This window comes from Pleurodeles waltl, chromosome 4_1 (assembly GCF_031143425.1).
Source record: "Pleurodeles waltl isolate 20211129_DDA chromosome 4_1, aPleWal1.hap1.20221129, whole genome shotgun sequence".
Lineage (NCBI taxonomy): Eukaryota > Metazoa > Chordata > Amphibia > Caudata > Salamandridae > Pleurodeles > Pleurodeles waltl.
Genome location: NC_090442.1, coordinates 919,623,148 through 919,644,127, shown reverse-complemented (window position 1 = coordinate 919,644,127; position 20,980 = coordinate 919,623,148).

Below are 20,980 nucleotides of genomic sequence, written 5' to 3'. Positions count from 1 at the left end.
GTCAGAATGAGGGCCAAAGTGTGGGTTAAATGTCAGGTGATCATTATTGGTGGGTTAATATTATTAACAGGTCACCAATGGGTGTGTTGAGCCATCACATTTATGTTGAAATTGTTTTGGGGAAATGGAATGTTTTAATTCAGAATATTTCAGTTCAGATATTATTATCCCACACATTATCTTGGTGTATTCAGATTTATATGCTGGGTTTATCTAGTAATTTCTCTATATATTACTCTGTCTTTTATGTTTAGTATAGCCAATGGTATATTTTCTACAGGATAGGGGGCCTCTGTAATGATTTGGGCCAATGAAGAAGACCGTAATGGTTGAAACGCGTTGCCATTGCAAGTCGATACTTTGTTATTCTTTGAAAGACTTTGCAAGCATTAAGTAAACTTTGGAGTTGTTTGGAGTGCCGGTTTAATATTAAGTTAGTTGGGTCCTGCGCCCGTAGCGGTGCACCGACTTTGTGTGATAAAATCAGGAAGAACGGCAGGAATTATTTGGTTGGTATATCTTTATATATATGTATATGTATATCTATCTATCTATTTATATAGATATATGTCGCCAGAGGGTAGTTAAAGTTAGGACCAACTATTCCCATAAACTGAGTGTTTTTTTGTTTTGCAAATAACTTTGGCGCCGTTTGACGAATCTTCAGGAAGTTTTAAAAACTTATTTGCCACTCACTTCAACTGCTGTGTGGAAAGGTTTGGGGTGATTCATCAAGCAAGGGCTGAGAAAACACAGGGGCAAAATGCTTTTTCCCCATGCAAAGTCTATGGGGATTTTGCATTTATTTAACATGCCTGCAAACCAAACTGCTGAATGAATTTACACCAAATTTGGCAGAGAGCTAGATCTTGGTGTAGAAATAGTGCTTTTTGTAATTTGGTGTAAATCTGTTAAGTAGCTTCAGAATAATAAATAAAACATAGATATCTAGGGAGGTGAATCCTTTGCAGACCCACAGGTAGTTTCAGGTGTCCACAAAGCCAGTGCTTTTAACTCGTGACCCATGTGACTTGTTAACCATCAACTACGCCTCCCCTATTTCTCCACCTTTATTCTGGCAATGTTCACTTACTCACTAATGGCCAGAATGCTTCTCTTAACTGAATATTTGTGGTCTGAAGAAAAAAAAACTACATGGCTCATGTTGTGTCCTTTTCTCGTCCTAATTTCTCACTGTCTGAGGAATTGCAAGTTGAGGCCACGAACCCGACGTTTGCGGGTAAGATGGAACATACATATTGGTGAGGCTTTGTGATTCATGATTTGAACAAAACACCATATGCATGTGGAGCACGGTCATTGATGGAATGGTTCTCACATATCTGCATTATATGGTTGAAGATCTGACAATAGATCAAAGGTTTTTTTTCTCCAATAACTGAGTTTTGTTTTCTTTTTAGGTGACATAGAAGTACGGTGTAAGATTGGCAGAAACATGTTGCCCCTAGTATCCTGGTTGCGTTGAAGTATTATTGCTTTTGGTTTTTATATATATATCCCTTGGGAAGAATTATTAAAAAGGTCTTTTTTTTACTCCACCAGGCGGTATTTTTTTATTTCCACATTTGATCACATCACACTCTGCTATCCCCTCCCACACTTGATAGCTCAGATAGGGTAAAAAATTGAAGAGCTCCTCTCTGAGTGGAATTTGTAATCACCACCCCAAACCATTAGGTAAGGGGTATGAGGAGGGACCCTATGATAAAGCACGCCACCATATGGTGGGTGAAGGATCTTGTCCTTAAAACAAAAGTTTTCTTTCAGGATTAGGAGATTTGTGTTTGGGGTCTGGTGAATGTACTGAAGTACCAAATTGGTTTACCCCCAGACTAGACACATTTTTGTTGTGTTTCTATGAGTTTTTGGGGGCAGTGCAGCAAGGTCTTTAAATACTCCAGTGAGATCCTTGTTTGTGTGCACATTAGCATTTCATACCAGGGCCCCAATATTTCCATACATCTTTGCAGTCTGAGAATGTATTTTAGATAGCCATTGCCAAAAATCTAGGGACAATTATCTCCCCCTCTTCCACCCTCAATTTAGCTGCATGGTTGGTGATTCCCGAACCATCCCATGGAATGCTTTAATTACTGCAAACTGAGACAGCCCACAGGGTAATTGTGCGTGATTTATTACTTTTACAGCAATGTCTTATAAACCCCTGAGAGTTGGTTCCATTAGACTCCCTCATGATTGGGTTCAGTGATATCTGCAGCACATTCACTAACTTATGAAATAGGAGCAATAGTGTTTGTGCTGTGGACAGTATATGTCTTTGAGCAATCTAATTTCCAAATAGTTGATACGGGATACAAACTGCCCCTCATGTATTTGTTATCAAAAATATTTTGGGGACATTTCTGAACAAGTGATTATCGTGATTACGTTATGCTTCAAAGGCCCAGGATAGATTTTCCAGCACCACCTCCAATTTGGCCAGAATCATTCATTTTCAGCGAATAAGACTTCAGGAAAGTGGGGTGATATTTCTTGCCAACCATTAAGTTTGCATTTTCAAAAGTGAGCAATTCACATTACTAGCAAAATCTTTAAACAGAATTAGAAACAGCACACAGCCTTGCTTGATTTGCACTAATTTCTCACCTTCTGAGTTATTTGGAACTCACTGCATATGTATTCTCAGTTTAAAACTCATTTGGGACTGCACACCAGACTACATTCCCACATTCTATTCGAAGGTGAAAACTGTCTCTTTATTATTAAAGTTCAAACTAGCCTTAATTTTCTGACAAATATATTATATTTATTCATTATGAAACTTGTCAATAGTGCCTGGTGCTGATTTTTTGTTATCATTTTGCCTGAATTAGAAAAAAAAGTCAAATTCCCTCCATTCAACTTATAAGGCAATTATAAGTCAATTCAGAAGCAGTTTTTCAAAGGTTGGCCAGCTGTGTCCAATAATTCTTTGCAGGGTAAGTAGCAGAAACTGTGGTATGAGCCTTAGTAAAATGATGTCATATGAGATGTGGTCAGTGATGTCATCAATTATGCCATTGAATATGTCATGAGTGATGTAATATGTGAGTTCATAAGATGTGCATGGTGGGGTTGCAAGTTATAGTTAGCTCACTAAACTATAAGTGGCGAATTTCAGTTGTTTCTTTAGTTTAAAATGGCATTTTCAACAAACCTATTCATCTAACTGTAACATCACTTTAACCTTTGTTTGATTCAGTGATTTTCTTTTTAAGATAGAGTACAATGTTATTACTAGACTTAACTATAACATCACTTTAACCTTTGTTTTCTTCACAAATTTTGGGTTTTCTTTAAAGTAAAATAAAATCGTATTACTCTACCTAACAATGTCATCACTTTAACCTTTGGTTTTTTTCAGTGAATTTCTAGGGTTTAAAAGGCAAGCCTATTGGCTTTGTCTAGGTGTCATCATATTATTATATGATGTCATGTCTACTGACTTTGTCAAGTAATTACCACTTCAGTATAGAAGGCAAGCCTATTGGCTTCATCCAAGGGTGACCACATCGTTATAGAAGACACACTTATTGGCTTTGTCAAGGTGGACCATATCAATATACAAGGTAAGCTTATGGCTTTGTCAAGAGGTCACCTCATCATTATATGAAAACAAGCCGATAGGCTTTGTCAAGGCATCACCACATTATTATATGAAGGCAAGCCTAATGGCTAAAGGACACATCATTATATAAGACACGACTTTTGGTCTTGTCAAGGAGCCACTACATCAATCCATTAAGCAAGCCTAGGGGCTTTGTCAACAATCTGAAACATGTGACATGGTCTTTCTTTTACATTCCGGAGGCAACACAAAAATATTGCAGCCTTAAAACCAACCACAAGAGGTCCCTGCAAGCATCAGCTGAAAAGCAAATGATGCAGCTATGTGAATGTTTAGAAACACCATCAACTTTTTCTAGGGCCTTGCTGTATACAATCCTGGAAAATATGTTTATTTTCAAAAATGATTTCTGGGGGTGGGGGGCTGATGCTTTCCCTACAGCACCACTCACAGCACTTTGGTAATAGCTTGGTAATGCCCCTGTCCAGATTGGGGCACCACAAAGCAGGAAACAATATATGAATTAGTCCACAAATGGTATTATGGGGTGCCCCTTTCAGGGAGCAGGGAAAAACACATTCTCGTGTATTACTACTTTTTTCCCACTTCATTTTGCTTTTGGGTGCCCAGTCCCATCTGGGTCATCCACTATTTGTTTTATTGCTAGGGGACACGAGAGGCGTTCCGCGACCAGTGGGGCCCCGCCGGCATCCTGCATGCTACCCGTGTCCCACGGTGCAGCACAGTAGTGAGCAACATTTCCTATTTCCAGCCTTGATTTTCCTGTATCCCGCTGGCAGGAGCAAAGCACTCTTTCCCATGTCCACCTGAACTAGCAAGTCACCCTGTCCTAAGACCTGGTGGTCCCTGTGACTGAACATTGGCTCAGGGGGAGGGGTCCCATGCACGCACCCGTCCAAATTATCAAATAAATCTGTAGATGCTCTGACCCCAGGGCCCTGGCCCTCCCTGGGGGGTATTAAAAAACAAAAAGCAGGCAAGTTAAAAAAGAAAGAAAGGAAGGAAAAGAAAGAAGGAAGGGAAGAAAGAAAGAAAGAAAGAAAGAAAGAAAGAAAGAAAGAAAGAAAGAAAGAAAGAAAGAAAGAAAGAAAGAAAGAAAGAAAGAAAGAAAGAAAGAAAGAAAGAGGGAACGTTAGACGGTTAGGGTTGCAGAGGCCAACCTCTTGGGCCTATATTCATGGGAGCTGCTGGGATGATGTGAAAAAGCAGCAGATAAATGCCTAGTGAGTTCACAATACTGTGCATGGATGCATAAGTTATATCAAGTATTGGGTGATGCGCAAATTATAACTCTTACATACAATTATAAATTTTGAATTTCCAATGTCTGTGCAGTTTAAGTTGATTTTGTATACATACAAATAATTGCATTTTCCTAACTATCACTTCTTGTATTTCTAAGTATTTTAAGTGGTTTTTAAACCCATAACGTTCTTTGTTTTGGCATTAATTCATTCATTTGTGTTTTTTCTACATCTCAGTGATATCACAGAACTTTCTCAATAATTTCTCATGGAGTGAGAGTGGATTGGCATGGAGTAGAGTGGTGTGGAGTGGCATAGAGTGAACTAGAGAAGACTGGAGTAGAGTGCAGTGGAGTAGAGTGATGCACAGTAGAGCAGAGTAGCGTGGAGTTCAGTGGCATAGAGGAAAGTGGTGTAAGTGCAGTGGCATAGCATGCAGTTTCATACCGTAATATGGCATAGAGTAGTGCAGAGTAGAGTGTCCCAGAGTGCTGTCTGAGGCTGGCCAAACACACATGCGCACTTAGGTTTCTCCAGCTTGGCTGTGTTCAACTGCACAGACCCCAGGGCTGTGTCAGAGCGGGAGTCACTGCCGCTCAGACCAATCCTGGTGCTGCTTTCATGCAAGGTTTTGCATGAGAGCAGCACTAGGATTGCTGGGGAGCCTGTGCTGGTGTCCCACTGCTGGCACACCAGAAGAAGAGGAGCGCAGGCGGGCAGGGACAGAGGCAAGGTATGTTTTTTTTTAAATCTCGTCCCGCCCCAGCCCTCCCACACCTTCCCTTGAGTTATGCGACAGCTGCCGCTGGTATAGTGGCATTGTGTGTAGTGGGTAGAGTGGCATAGAGTGGCAAAGAGTGGCACTGTGTGGAGTGGAGTGGCATTCAGTAGTGGCGTACAATAGTGTAAAGTGGATTCGTGTGAAGTGCAGTTGCTTTAACTGCAGTGTCATAGAGTGGTGCAGAGAACAGGAGAGTAGAAGATAGTGCACTGGGCTAGAGTGCAGTGCAGTACAGTGGTGCAGGGTAGAGTAGTGTGGTGCACAGTGCAGTGGCATAGAGTAGAGCGGTGTAGAGTGCAGTGATGTAGAGTGCAGTGCCATGAAGTGCCATCACACAGAGTGAAGTGGCGTACAGTGCAGTGACGATGCTAGAGTGGTGTAGAGTGCAGTGGTGCAGAGAAGAGCAGAGTACTTTAGAGTGCCATGGAGTAGAGTGCAGTGGCATCTGAACAAAATGTTTGTCTTTATATTTAGTAAGGGATTTCATTAACCAATAGTATTGTGTTTTGTCACTGCCATGCAGAGACGTTTTAAGGCACAGGCAGAGAGGGCCTCGACCCAGGGTCCCAGCCTTTCACGGGTCTCCCTGATAGAGCTAGCTCTGTTCTGCAGATAATCTTGTCCTGATGACCTAGAATAATTCTAAATTGTTTTAAATACTGTTTTCCTTTCATTTATTTTTTTATGTGGGTAATGTCTGACAAACATTTTGCAGATAATGTTTGTTTTTCAACACCATGCAAAAGCCATAAAAAAGGTTCCTTTTAGATTAAACCAGAACCTCACATAGGAGAAATGGGAGGGTGTCACAAATATTATTTCCAATAATATTAGTGAGCTGCTACTGCATTATAATATTGAAAATACATCAGTATCCCAGAATTTTCAGTATAAATGCATTTACAGTTTGGACCATTGTGGCTGTGCAATGTCAGTGACCTGTCCAAAGAGAGCAAAAAGAGCTGTTGCAGACAAGGGCCCCCAAAATGTGTTTTGCACAGGTCCCCTGATATCCTTAAGATGTCCCTGTCAGCATGTAATGAGGTATACCCAAAATGTACCGCGGTATACTGTGGCCTAATATATAACAACGTTTTTGTCCCTTTTAGTTTAAAAACTGCTGAACCAACTCTGAAACAAATAACAAAAAGGGCCCTTTTCACACCGCAATCTATATACATGTCAAATTTCATAAAAATCAGTTCAGCCATTTTTCCGCTATGTCTGTTTAAAACACTATGGACAATGCGTTGGTGAAAAATTGTTTTGGGTCCCCCCTCTTTTCTTGCCACCCCCTTAAATAATCACCACAAAACTCTGCATCATCAGCAAATGTAGAAAAATGAATAGGTCTGCAAAGTTTCATGGATATTCATCAAACAGCGGCAAAGTTATCATCAGGTGTCATTCTATTTTACATATATATATGGGAATAGGGAGTCCATAAGTCCACCTCCCCAGGCTATTGAGGGGCATGGGGACCCCATCCCTGGGGGCTGGTATATTTAAGGGAAGGATGGTGTGCAGTTCCCATCCCTGAGCTATTTTCAGCCCCAGAGCCCTCATCTCCCAGGGCCCAATGTATTAAGGAGAGGGGACACTCAACTCTGAGCCTTTTTTGACTCCTGAGACCCCATCCCCTGGGGCTCAATTTTATTTTTAGGGGAGGGTCTCTTCCCTGAGCCTTAACCAGGCCCTGAGGACCCCATCTCCCAGGGATGGAACTCAACCTGGCCCCCTTTCCTGAGCCTTTAATGGCCCCCGGGCTGGCTCACTTACTGTGTCCTGGGGAGTCTACCCCTGGGACACAATAGTTTCCCTGTCCACACTACTGCAGGCAGGGAAGCATCTGTCACTCCCTTCTGGTGGAAGCATTTTGAAATATCCAGCTAAATGGGAACAAATGCTAAATCTGCTCCCAGATGGCAGGCAGCCCTTCTTCCTCTTTTAAACAAAAAGAGGCTCCAGGCGATGGGATACCTGGGGGCTACGAAGGCTTGTGGAAGGGGGATTCTTTTTACTGGAACTGCCCTGGGGTAGTGAGGCTAATTACGGGTTGGGGATAGGGCAGCACTGACCCTCTCCTTAATATATATGTTGGAAACAAGATGCCCAGGGTGTCAAGTCCAACCCTATGCTGTGCATGCCTAAGGCTGTGCACGGTGTGGGATTGGCAGCCTGCTGGGGGTTTGGCCACAGGGCCTTGAGGCAGGCCAAGCCCTGTGACCAAAGACACTCTGTGCAAGGCCAAACACTGTGTGCAGCAGGGCTTGGCTGCCTGCAGGGAGTTGAAAGCAGGGCCCGGCTGCAAGACAGGCCCTGCAGCTAACCCCATGCCAAGCACTACCAAAGGCTATTCACAGGTTGGGTTTGGCTGCCTCTTGGGGGCTGCCTGTAGCCAACCCCATGCTGTGCGCAACAAAAGGCCATGCACAACGTGGGGTTGGCTGCCTGTGGGTGGGTTTGCTGCTTCCACCTGGGCTGACCACGGAGCAGGCCAGTTCCTGCGGCCAAACTCCTGCTATGCAAGGCCAACGGCTGTGGGGGTTTGGCTGCCTTTAGTGGGTTTGCCATGGTGCCTGGCTGAAGGAAAGGCCCTGCAGACAATCCCCGCCATGAATAGTGTATGACAAATAAATTTGGGTGGAGTGGATTTGGAGTGGTGATGAACCCTGGGGGGTAATATGTCAAAGTACAATAAAGGGGGTCACAACCTTCTTTCCTTGGCAAATGTGTGTATGTCCAAGATAAATTCTTAAAGGTACATTTTTAAAATGCACAATGGGAAACACATGAAGGGTATAAAGCTCCTAGGAATGAAGGAATGTATGAAGGGTATGAAGCTCCTAGGAGTTGATTTTAATTTAAAGTGGGATGCCAAAAGCCAGGCTCTGCAGACAATCCCCCACTGCGCATGGTGTGCGACAAATAAAATTTGGGTGGGGTGAATGTGGAGTGGTGAGGGACCCTGAGGGGTAATATGTCAAGGTACAATAAAGGGGCTCACACCTCTCTTTCCTTGGAAAATGTGTGTGTGTGCCCAAGATAAATTCTTAAAGATAAATTCTTAAAATTCACAATGGAAATCTAATGAACGGTATGGAGCTCCTAAGAATGAAGGAATGAAGGACCGTATGAATCGTATGAAGCTCCTAGGAGTGGATTTTTATTAGCTTAATTTAATTTAATTTAATGTAATTTAATTTTAATTTTTATTTAATTAATCCTAGGAATGAAGGAACATACAAAAGGTATGAAGCTCCTAGGAGTGGATTTTAATTTAGCATGGGATGCCAATGGCCAGGCCCTGCAGACAGTCCCCCACCATGCTTGGGGCGCGACAAATAAAATTTGGGTGGGATGGATTTGGAATGGTGAGGGGCCCTGCAGGGTAGTATGTCAAGGAATAATAAAGGGGATGGCATGCCTCTTTCCTTAGTAAATGTGTGTGTGCCCAAGGTAAATTCTGAAAGATAAATTCTTAAAATGAACTGGAATCTAATAAAGGGTATGGGTCCTAGGAATGAAGGAAAGTATGAAGGGTATGAAGCTTCTAGGAGTGGATTTTAATTTAGCTTAATTTAATCTAATTTAATTAATTTAATTTAATGCAATTTAATTTTAATTTTAATTTAATTATTCCTAGGAATGAAGGAACAGATGAAGGATATGAAGCTCCTCGAAGTGTATTTTAATATAGCGTGGGACGCCAAAGGCCAGGCCCTGCAGACAGTTCCCACCGTGCATGGTGCGCGACAAATACAATTCAGGTGGGTGGATTTGGAGCAGTGAAGGACCCTGAGGGGTAGAATGTCAAGGAATAACAAATGGGCTCACACACCTCTTTCCTTGGTAAATATGTGTGTGCCCAACATAAATTCTTAAAGATAAATTTCTAAAATGCACAATAGGAAACTCATGAAGGGTATGAAGCTCCTAGGAATGAAGGAATGAAGGAACAAATGAAGTCTAGGAAGCCCCTAGGAGTGGATTATAATTTAGCCTAATTTAATTAACTTAATGTAATTTTTAATTTAATTAATCCTAGGAATGAGGGAATGAAGGAACATATGAAGGGTATGAAGCTTGTAGAAGTGGATTTTAGTTTAGCGTGGGATGCCCAATTGTACAGAACTGTGATGGGGGAGGCAATAACATGTGACAAATGGCACATATAGTAGAAAAGCTCACCCATGAACAAATCCCGACAATATTATTGAGTTTAAATGCTGACAGTTTATGTGATTAGTTTAGCTGAGGTACGTGGAAGCCATCTTATGGGCGACTGGATTGGGTCCCAGGACAAGAAGGTGGATTTTGTTAAACTATAGAGCCCCAGAGGGCTGTGTATGAGTGAATGGCTTGACCACGTACCTGTGTCCAACAGAGAGCAGGGAAGCTCCTTTTCTGCATTCTTTTTTGCCTTGACAGTTGAACTGCTAGTGATCAAAATACACTGATATACAGCATTACAGGGAATACATTTCAGAGGAGAGCAGCTCAAAACTTGCCTCTTTGAAGACGGCATGCTGCTGGCAGGGACCTGCTCTGCAATGTAGCTCTCAACAACCCTGGATCTCCTGGAGAGACTCAAACAGGTTTTAAAGTGAACAACAAACGTTTTAAATGCTGAATGTATCTGATGCTGTTGGGTAATGAGATGCTGTGAATCAGCTCAATCCACCCCTTTTGCTGGGCAAAGACCTCAGGTATATAGCTGGGCATCAAACTGGCTGGACTGGAGGAGGCACCTAAAAAGAGACATCACTATATGGAGATCATTATTTGTTTCATGGCTTGGCCGTAGTCTTATTCTTAACATGAATGTCACTCTCCTCCTCTTATGCCTTTTTTCAGGTGCTTCCTGACGAGCTCCAGGAGAGAACTCAATGATATCCAGAGGGACCTTATGGGTAACTTGCAAGCCCAGGATTAGCACAAAAATGGTCAAGGCAGCGCGAAAGATCAGAGGACTAAGATGCCCTGATATCCTCACACATTATAGAGATGCCCAACTAAAGATGATTGGAGAGTGGACTATGAGGAAAAAGCAGAAGAGATTCATTCCTATAGATAGCGTGGTTATGAGGCCCTCATTGTGGGATCTCCAAAGGCTCGTGAGGCTCCACCAACAACGCAATGCATACATAGCCTCCCCAGTGAAATAGTGTTGTAGATCTGGGACAGTTCAATGGCAAGGGGAGAGACTGAGGCCCTTTCTGTCATCTAACACTCTGATTCACACCAATTTGTCCTTCACCCCGGCACTTCCGGGGGAGAATTTTAAGAAATGGGTGAAGGGTGAGTGTTTGGCACGTTCAGACAGGGAGAGATTAAATCCATTGAGGATTGTAAGAAATATTTGAGGGTTAAGGGGATAGGTAAACAGCAGTAGTGCAAACTGGGACACTTGCTTTCACACCCCAGTTCAGAACAGCAGCACCAATGGACTTAACACTTATGGAGAAATGCACAAGAATGCACCTGGGCTCCAAAGGAATGATAGGCATTTATCCTGAGTGTCAGCAGGACCACATGGGGTAACCAAAATAAATGGGAGCAAATATTAACTAGGGAGTTCCCTGGTGAAGACTAGGAGGGCATGGGGCATGACATCTCTATAATGCACAAAAGTATCCCCTGTAAGGAATCAGTAAATAAGATCGGATTTCATTGGTATATGACTCCTGAGAGGATACACCAGATATGCACATTGACCTCAGATAAATGCTGGCTATGCATGGAAGGTAAAGCTCCTATCAGGAGGGGCTTTAGCTCTGGTGGTGCTGGTGTGAGCTCCTTTTCCACTGCCACTCTCCAACAGTGCCCCACAATTGTCCATAGCCCCTTTCTCACATGCATTTTATTTGTTTTTTTGTGTTACCCATGTAGGGTCTCGGAGCACATTACATCACACACACATTGTACAGAGACAATGGATCATACATGTCTAAACCAGTCTATATGAAATGTTACATAAGACACTGAGGATTACCAGGTGTAGGAATCACGTGAACCAATGAAATACGATCTTATTTTTCAGTTGGAGGAGTCCCATTGGATAACTCCTTCCAGTAAATTGTGAGGGACGTGATGAGGGCAGTCCTGTTGTCCCTTCGCAAGCACAGTCTGTGCAACAGGGCAATAGTGGGTTAGCCCAACCCAGAGAGCAGGTGAATGCAGGGGCAAACACAGAGAGAGTGCTCTCTTGGGAGCTCCCCAATTTAGTTCAGCCCCGAATTCCACTGCCCAAATTGTATTGTGGAGACATCAAAATTATCTATCACAAAACAAACTGGTTTTGTAAGGCAGGCACCTGTGTTTTTGGTCCTGGGTTCGGCGGCTATATAGGAAAACATACTAAACCCAAACATTTCTGGAAACTTGACATCCGGGGGAGTCCACAGAGGTGTGACTTGTGTGGATTCCCCAAAGTTTTCTTACCCATAATCCCCTGCAAAGCTGAAATGTTGAATAAAAACTCTATTTTCCTTGCATTTCTGTCACACAAACTACAGGAATATGTTGTGATCCACAAAATTCCCACCACCCAGTGATTCCTCAACTGTCCTGATAAAAACGCTACCCCACTTGAGTGCCTATACCTAGTGCCTGCGTGAGGAATGGATCACCCCAGGGTCACCAGTTGCCTCATGCAAGTACCAACATTGACTGTTGTGTGATCTATTCCTGCCGTGGGCACTAGGCCTACCCACACAAGTGAGGTACCATTTTTATCGGGTGACTTGGGGGAATGCTGGGTGGAAGGACATTTGTGGCTCCTCTCAGATTCCAGAACTTTCTGTCACCGAAATGTGAGGAAAAAGTGTTTTTTTGGCCACATTTTGAGGTTTGCAAAGGATTCTGGGTAACAGAACCTGATCAGAGCCCCACAAGTTACCCCATCTTGGATTCCCCTTTGTGTCTAGTTTTCAAAACTGTGCAGGTTTGCTAAGTTTTCCTAGGTGCCTGCTGAGCAAGAAGCCAAAATCCACAGCTAGGCACTTTGCAAAAAACAGCTCTGTTTTCTTTGTCAAAATGTGATGTGTCCATGTTGTGTTTAGGGGCATTTCCTGTCGCGGGCACTAGGCCTACCCCCTCAAGTGAGGTATTATTTTTATCAGGCGACTTGGGGGAATGCTGGGTGGAGGGAAATTTGTGGTTACTCTCAGATTCCAAAACTTTCTGTCACTGAAATGTGAGGAAAAAGGGTTTTTTGGCCACATTTTGAGGTTTGCAAAGGATTCTGGGTAACAGAACCTGATCAGAGCCCTCCAAGTCACCCCATCTTGAATTCCCCTAGGTGTCTAGTTTTCAAAACTGTGCAGGTTTGCTAGGTTTCCCTAGGTGCCTGCTGAGCTAGAGGCCAAAATCCACAGCTAGGCACTTTGCAAAAAGCAGCTCTGTTTTCTTTGTCAAAATGTGATGCGTCCATGTTGTGTTTTAGGGCATTTCCTGTCGCGGGTACTAGGCCTACCCCCACAAGTGAGGTATCATTTTTATCGGGAGACTTGGGGGAACGCTGGGTGGAAGGAAATTTGTGGCTCCTCTCAGATTCCAGAACTTTCTGTCACCAAAATGTGAGGAAAAAGTGTTTTTTTGGCCACATTTTGAGGTTTGCAAAGGATTCTGGGTAACAGAACCTGATCAGAGCCCCACAAGTCAGCCCATCCTGGATTCCCGTAGGTGTCTAGTTTTAAAAAATGTGCAGGTTTTGTAGGTTTCCCTAGGTCCCGGCTGAGCTAGAGGCCAAAATCTACCGCTAGGCACTTTGCAAAAAACACATCAGATTTCTATGTAAAAATGTGATGAGTCCATGTTGCCTTTCCTGTCGCTTCCATTAGGCCTACCCACGCAAGTGAGGTACCATTTTTATAGGGAGACTTGGGGGAACACAGAATAGCACAACAAGTGTTATTGCCCCTTGTCTTTCTCTACATTTTTTCCTTCCAAATGTAAGACAGTGTATAAAAATGACGTCTATTTGAGAAATGGCCTGTAATTCACATGCTGGTATGGGCACCCCGGAATTCAGAGATGGGCAAATAACCACTGATGCTCAATACCTTATCCTATGCCCATTTTGGAAATACGAAGGTTTTCTTGATACCTATTTTTCACTCTTTATATTTCAGCAAATTAATTGCTGTATACCTGGTATAGAATGAAAACCCATTACAAGATGCAGCTCATTTATTGGGTACCTATGGATCTTGATGAACCTACAATCCATATATATCCCTGCAACCAGAAGAGTCCAGCACACCTAACGGTATATTGCTTTAAAAAATCTGACATTGCAGGAAAAGGTTACAGAGTAAAACGCTGAAAAAAATGGCTGTTTTTTTCAGCTCAATTTCAATATTATTTTTTTCAGCTGTTATTTTCTGTAGGAAAACCTTGTAGGATCTACACAAATGACCCCTTGCTGAATTCAGAATTTTGTCTACTTTTCAGAAATGCTTAGCTTTCCGGGATCCAGTATTGGTTTCATACCCATTCCTGTCACTAACTGGAAGGAGGCTGAAAGCACCAAAAATAGTAAAAATGGAGTATGTCCCAGTAAAATGCCAAAATTGTGTTGAAAAATTTGGTTTTCTGATTCAAGTCTACCTGTTCCTGAAAGCTGGGAAGATGGTGATTTTAGCACCACAAACCTTTTGTTGATGCCATTTTCAGGGAAAAAAACACAAGCCTTCTTCGGCAGCCCTTTTTTCTCATTTAAAAAATAAATAAAAAATGTATGTGTATTTTGGCTAATTTCTGGTCTCCTCCAGGGGAACCCAGAAACTCTGGGTACCTTTAGAATCCCTAGGATGTTGGAAATGTTGAATGTTGGAAAAAAAGGATGCAAATTTGGCGTGGATAGCTTATGTGGACAAAAAGTTATGAAGGTCTAAGCGCAAACTACCCCAAATAGCCAAAAAAGGGCTCAGCACTGGGGAGGGAAAGGCCTAGCAGCTAAGAGGTTAAACTAAGAATGTATCAGGTAACGATGTCTTTGATCGTAAGAGATTAAGAACACATACCCTGGGAGAATCAGGCATTCAGATGAGACGTGAGCCGAGTTAAATCGTTATAAGGTGCTCATTTATTCTTAAAATCAAGTTATGTTTTCTCTCCGTTGTGCATGCCTAAAGTATGAACACTGCTGTTAGAGCGCGAAGGCAAGACTATTAATCAGGTAATCAAGCCGCCGTCTGCTCCTTCCGCATGGAAATGTAGACAGGCCTAGATAGGTTGTGACGCCAGACACCATAAGGAAGGAGGTAAAAAGATCTGCCTGGTTTATATTGTTGTATGCTCTGGAATAGTACACACGCCCTTCAAATTCTGCAATATTTTGAATTATTTGGATTTTATCGATGCCATGTTACGATTGCAATGTACATGACAGTGCTCTTGGGATTTTTGCATATTCCTTTTGACTGACAAATGTGCAAGACACAAAGGCGCAGATATGCTCACATAACACAATAAGCACAATGTGTTTTCATACGTAATTTTTAATCATCAGTGCTTTAAATTGGCCGGTATTTTTAGAGGGAAGAATACCTGCACTTCTCAAGAAAAACGTAATACGTTTAATTGGAGACTACCCGCACTTCTCAGAAATAAGCAGGTAGTCTGGTGCAGAGTACCTGCACTTCTATTTTTCCATTTAATGCACTGATAATGATGTAGGCATTCGACGCACAGATGTATGTGCAGGTTCAAAAAAGGTGTCCAAAGTGCCTGTGCTGCGTGAGAGGGGACAGAACGCTGAGGTATGGCACTGTCCTGCTTCCTCCCTCTAGCGCGGTCACACAATCAGGCTGCGTAGCATCACACACCCTGGCACCATTGTGCTAAGGTGCCTGCATCATGTCTAGCACAGGTTTTTTACTGAAAAACGACCCTTCCAGGATAGAATACCATGCCTGGGCAAACCTTAAAAAATGTCCCCACTTTGGATAATTGCTGTAGAATGCAGAGCACATGCAAAGTTGGAAAAGTTTGGAGAAATTAAAGCATGTCTCCAAGTTAACACCAGTGTCAAAGGGATGTTATGTTGGTGCAAAACCCTGACTACAGTGGTTAATAGATAGGGCTTTGTGTCAAAAACCAGTGGTGCTTCACTGTGAACCTCTCCGTAACACCCATGTAATGCCCCTCTCACCCGCACAAAGTAATATTTCAGTATGCTAATGCACACCAGCACAGGCTCGCACAAAAGTACACTTAGCAAACTGTGGGGCATATTTATAACGCCCTAGCATCATCTTGTGCCACATTAACAGAATTGTTTCTGACATTAATGTGGCTCAACAAGGCCGAAATCCCCACGCCTTATTTACAGGATGGTGCAATGCATGCGTTGCACCACCCTGTAACCCTTTGGTCTACATTATGCCTGCGCAAGGCATAATGGATGCAAAGGGGGCATTCCCCCGTTAGGGGAGCCGGAAAAATGGTGTAAGGAAATATATGAGATTTCCTTGCACCATTTTTTACGGCACTTTTAACACCTGCTCAGAAGCAGGTGTTAAAAGGGGGCTTCCATTCTTTAGAATGGGAACCTATGTACTCTGCAGGAGTAGCGCCAATATTTTGGAGCTACTCCTGCAGAGTACATCAAAAGCGTCATGAGAAATTATGCTATTGCTCCTACCCTGCGCCATGGTGCATCATATTTTAAATACGGCGCAAACATGGTGGCGGTAGGGGGCTGCTAAGGGGCACAGGTAAAGTGGCACTGCACTCAGTGCAGCGCCACTTTTCATAAATCTGCTGCTGTGTTTGCACGTATTAGAACATTAAAGCCAGACATATTTGCATTGGTAACGTTTGTGTTACACAATACTTTCCCCCACAGCTTTTCCTAAACTTTAAATAACTGTTGTTGCTTTCTCTTACAATAATGATTCTCACCAATACCAGACTTCGTTACACTCAGTTTAATTACATACATCACTCTTACTTATCCCCGTCCCGCATGAAACGGATATATCCCAGTTCAGACCTGGCGTGCCCCAGATGCGCGTTGCTAGCAGCAGACTTTTACCATATGGTGTGGAGCTGCCCCTCACTGAACACGGCTTGGCAGCGTATCACCGACACTATAGCAGACATCACTGACCACACTCTGCACTTACCACCAGAATCTTGCTTGCGCCGACGCGCCAAAGAGGACAAACATTTACATAAATGTATTGATCTAGCCTTCACAGTGTTTAAACGCTTGATAGCCACGCATTGGAAGGCTCCACACGCCCCAGAATACACTAATTGGCTGCCCGTCTTATTACAGTGCTCTCACGCGGAGGCTCACACACAATGCCAGTTACAGTACAGAGGGCTGACTCAGGGTGGTGCCGTGATATGGGATGCTTTTATTGTTGCAATGGAAGCTAAGAGTGATGCATGCCCACCTTGAACCTCTATGCATACTCTGCGACACCGGATTTACCATGCTTCTCTATCTAGCGAACGCACATACGTCATAGTAGATAACTTATGTACTTCATTCACTTCGCCTTATAGGGTTCACGCATATTGGACCCATGGGCATTGCTTTAGGTGTTCTCTATCAGTAAACAGAATGCCCACTTCGTGCTGACCCGTTCCTGGTGTAAAGGTCGGCCCCACATACCAGACTATCCGTAGGTATATATATCCGATGGCAAAACCTCCTCCACCCACAAGCACAAGTTACTTATCGTGTCTCCATTCCATACGTGGGTAAATTAATTCGCCTCAAGAACCCTACAATCCACATATTGGATGTTAATGTGACGCAGTTCAACAGTTTATCATTATGCAGTATTTCACAATACAATAATATACGCACTGCATTATATACACTTATATATGTGTGTACATGTAATTCTTGTTTTTTTTTTATTGCTTATTCACTGGAAAAGTGTATTGCTGTTCATTAACATGTTTAATAAACAGATTAAAAAAAAAAAAAACAATAATGATTCTCACTCTATCCACTCAGAATACTACGACTAAGCAATGGCAGAGCGTGGCTGCCCTGGGCCCTAATACAAGCATGCAAGCTATGAAATGGACACACCAATCCGTTGGTTTGGTACTAAAGATCAAATATAATTGGGGTGCAATGGGCCCTCGCATGGCTGGACCCCAGTGCCACTGCACCTGCTGCACTACTGATGGCTACACCTCTGATGCCGAGTCTGCCAGATCAGAGCCTGTTCCCTATAACACAGACATTTCAGATGCTTTTAATTGAATGTGTTTATGTTACCAGCTTTTCAAAACTGCTGCTTTTCAGGTATGAGGACTTGTGGAGCTTAAGAGAAGTAACATTTTGCGGCTGTCTTCCCTGTTAATGGCTCCATGATGTATGCAGCAGAAGTTGATGTGGCATGCTTGCTAGTAATGCACAAGGCAGCCGCCCATTGTGTACTTGCTGCAGCACCCGAAATAGCACGCAAGGCCCTCTTTATCTTCAACCTTAGCAACACAGTTCCTTCAACTACAAAAGGTTCCTTAGCATAAGAGGAAATGGCTCACTGCTCCAAGGGCCTGGTGTACTTTTCTCCAGTCGAGATAAATACCGTCATTCATCCACTCTAATGGGATACTCATCAGAGTACCACTCTATAAAAAAGAGCTAGGTTCTTTACTTTTTCGACCTCTGCCATTTGTGTTGCCAGTGTTGTGCTACACCGCTAATATTGTGGAAAACAAAAATCCAGTACAAAAGAAATATGGCTGCATTGACTGTTGCACATGGACAACATCCATCGCCGTGAAGACCCCGCAGAGGATTGGGGCAGGCACGCTTTCTAAGCGATGTTTTGTAGTTCTGCTGAAACAGCTGTTTAATAACATTGGGACCTGCCAGCAAAGCATTAATCTTATTTTTAATCTAGAGCTTGGTGCTAGTATAATAATTGAAAAGTTTACTCCATCGAAAAGATGGACTTGTTGTCTTTCTTTTCAAGCGTTAGAAAAAACTAGTAACTTTTTCTGTGAAACAGTAGGAAGAAATCGATTTTATAAAATACCGGAGCAAAGCAGAAACAAATGACAGCGTTGTAACCTACTTTGCTGGGAGGTGGGTTTCTCCAGTTGAGACTGATTCAGGATTTACAATTTAAGTGACGCTGCTGTCTACCCAGTGCATTAATCGATGTTACTGCCCCCTGCTGAGGGAGTTAACAGCTGTCAGTTTCCCTTTCTTTATAAGTATGGAGCCAAAGGAATGGGTCCTGTGGAGGGGATAGGTGTTTTTTTACTCTCTGTAAACCACTGCGAAACCCAAACCGCGGGGAAGTTTTCATGGTTGTTCCAACGACCTAGCCTACATTTTGTTTCTTAAAAAAAAAAACAGAATGCAGGTGGAATACCATGAAGCACAATTAATTCGGATTCCCACAGCGAGGAATGTGAGGAACGGAGCAGCACTTGTACAGTCCACCACTGTGTGTGGTGATTTCCTCAACGGTAATTACATTGAGATAAACACACTACCCAAATCCTGACAGGCTTGACAGCAAGTTCCCCAGCAAGAGAGAATGTATCCGTCTGCGAGAGCACCAGGAGGACCCTGCCAGTAGGCGCTGCAAACAGGCTTCCCCGCTGGGGGAGTTGCTTTAAGGAGCACCGTCAGAGGCCCAGACAACATGGTTACTTTACTACAATACCAGTGCTTGAAATGGAAAAATAGAAGTGCAGGTACTCTGTCCCAGAGTACTGCTTGTTTCTGAGACGTGTCGGTCCTCTCCAATTAAAAGTATTACGTTTTTCTGAGAAGTGCGGGTACTCAACCTCTCAAAATAAAAAAGTGCCGGTCCTCAGTACCGGACAGTACCAGCCCATTTAAAGCACTGGACAATATCATTATGGTAATTACACTGCTCATCCCCCGAAAGCGCACCTAAAAGTAATTTTCTTGGGATTCGTGATTAGGTTTATTTGTCTTCCACAGAACAATGCTAAGAGAAGGGGGAGCGTCACACTGCCTGGTATACCAGCACAGACTTTACCCAGATAGTTTGTGCCATGTGCTGGCAATGCTGCTCATAGTCTTCTTCGGTTTCTGTGCCACCTCCAGAGTGCAGGTGCATCCCATCGAGATTATCAACCCATTAACTCAACAAGGAGCCAATCACAAAAGGTGGGGCAGTAGCACACTGCCTGGCATACAAGCACACAATTCATTTGCCTCAACATGCGAAAATAAAATGGGCAAAATCATCCAGTTAGGAAATTTGCTCAACATTCTTTAAAGGTTCAGCTACAGGCATTAAATATGATGGATTCAAGCCTGTGTTGCATCTTCGTAAACAGTCAATGTTACGATATTCTACCAAAATATTGAAGAAAAAATATAGTGATAGAAAAATATTGTATCAAAAATATTGTCAACTCAAAAATATCATGGGATAGAATACAGAAGGCTAGAATTTCTTTTATGTATATAATATCATTTTTTTAAAAATATTGTTGTATATGATTGTTTTCTTTAATAAATTTGTATGCAATGCAGTTTAATTTTACATATAAATATATTACCGATTTTACTATTATTAGGTATTAGTGCTATGATATTTCTTTTATATAATATATAATGTATAATTTGTACTTTTAATGTGAAATGTATTTTTTTAATTAACTAGCAATTTTTAATTTCGTAGCAGGTTGTTTATAGAGGATTAAGTTGGAAGTTACTTAAAAGAAAAATGATTGCTTTTTATTTTTGATTAAGGTTTTATGTTGATTAAATAATTGTTAATTGAGTATGTCAATTACTTATTGAATGATTTTTGTTTTAGCAACTGGTATTTTAACATTCCCTATTATCTAGTTCTTTGAAATGTCTGGCTACCTGATATCTTCGATTGTTCCTTGTGATTGTTCTGCTCCCCTATACCATTTCCCACATGTGCATTCTAATATATAAAATAAATACAATATTGTACATATAATGAATTTTATGATGTTTCGTGTCCACGATGTTATATGTGTTCCTGACAGAACTATTTGCACAGTCTTTACGTTTAAAACATTGGAAGAAAAGAGATTCAGTAAAAAGATGGAGATCTTGTTACAAGATAAATAACTTCTGACCAATTCATCTCGTAATTATTTCGTTTTTTGAAAGTAAATGTAGGTGCTCGACCAATTACTGTGTCAGTTTAGAATCATTGCTTTATATTTTTCAATGTCTCTTTAATATTTTCCTTACTTGTGCAGCTTGTGTGGTGCAGATATTAATAATACATTTGGTATTTGTGGTGGTATCTCTCCCTTTTGGTGTCAATAACAGTTCCTTGTCAATCTTATTGATCAAATTATATTGATATTTGTATTTTGATATAATTAGCTTTT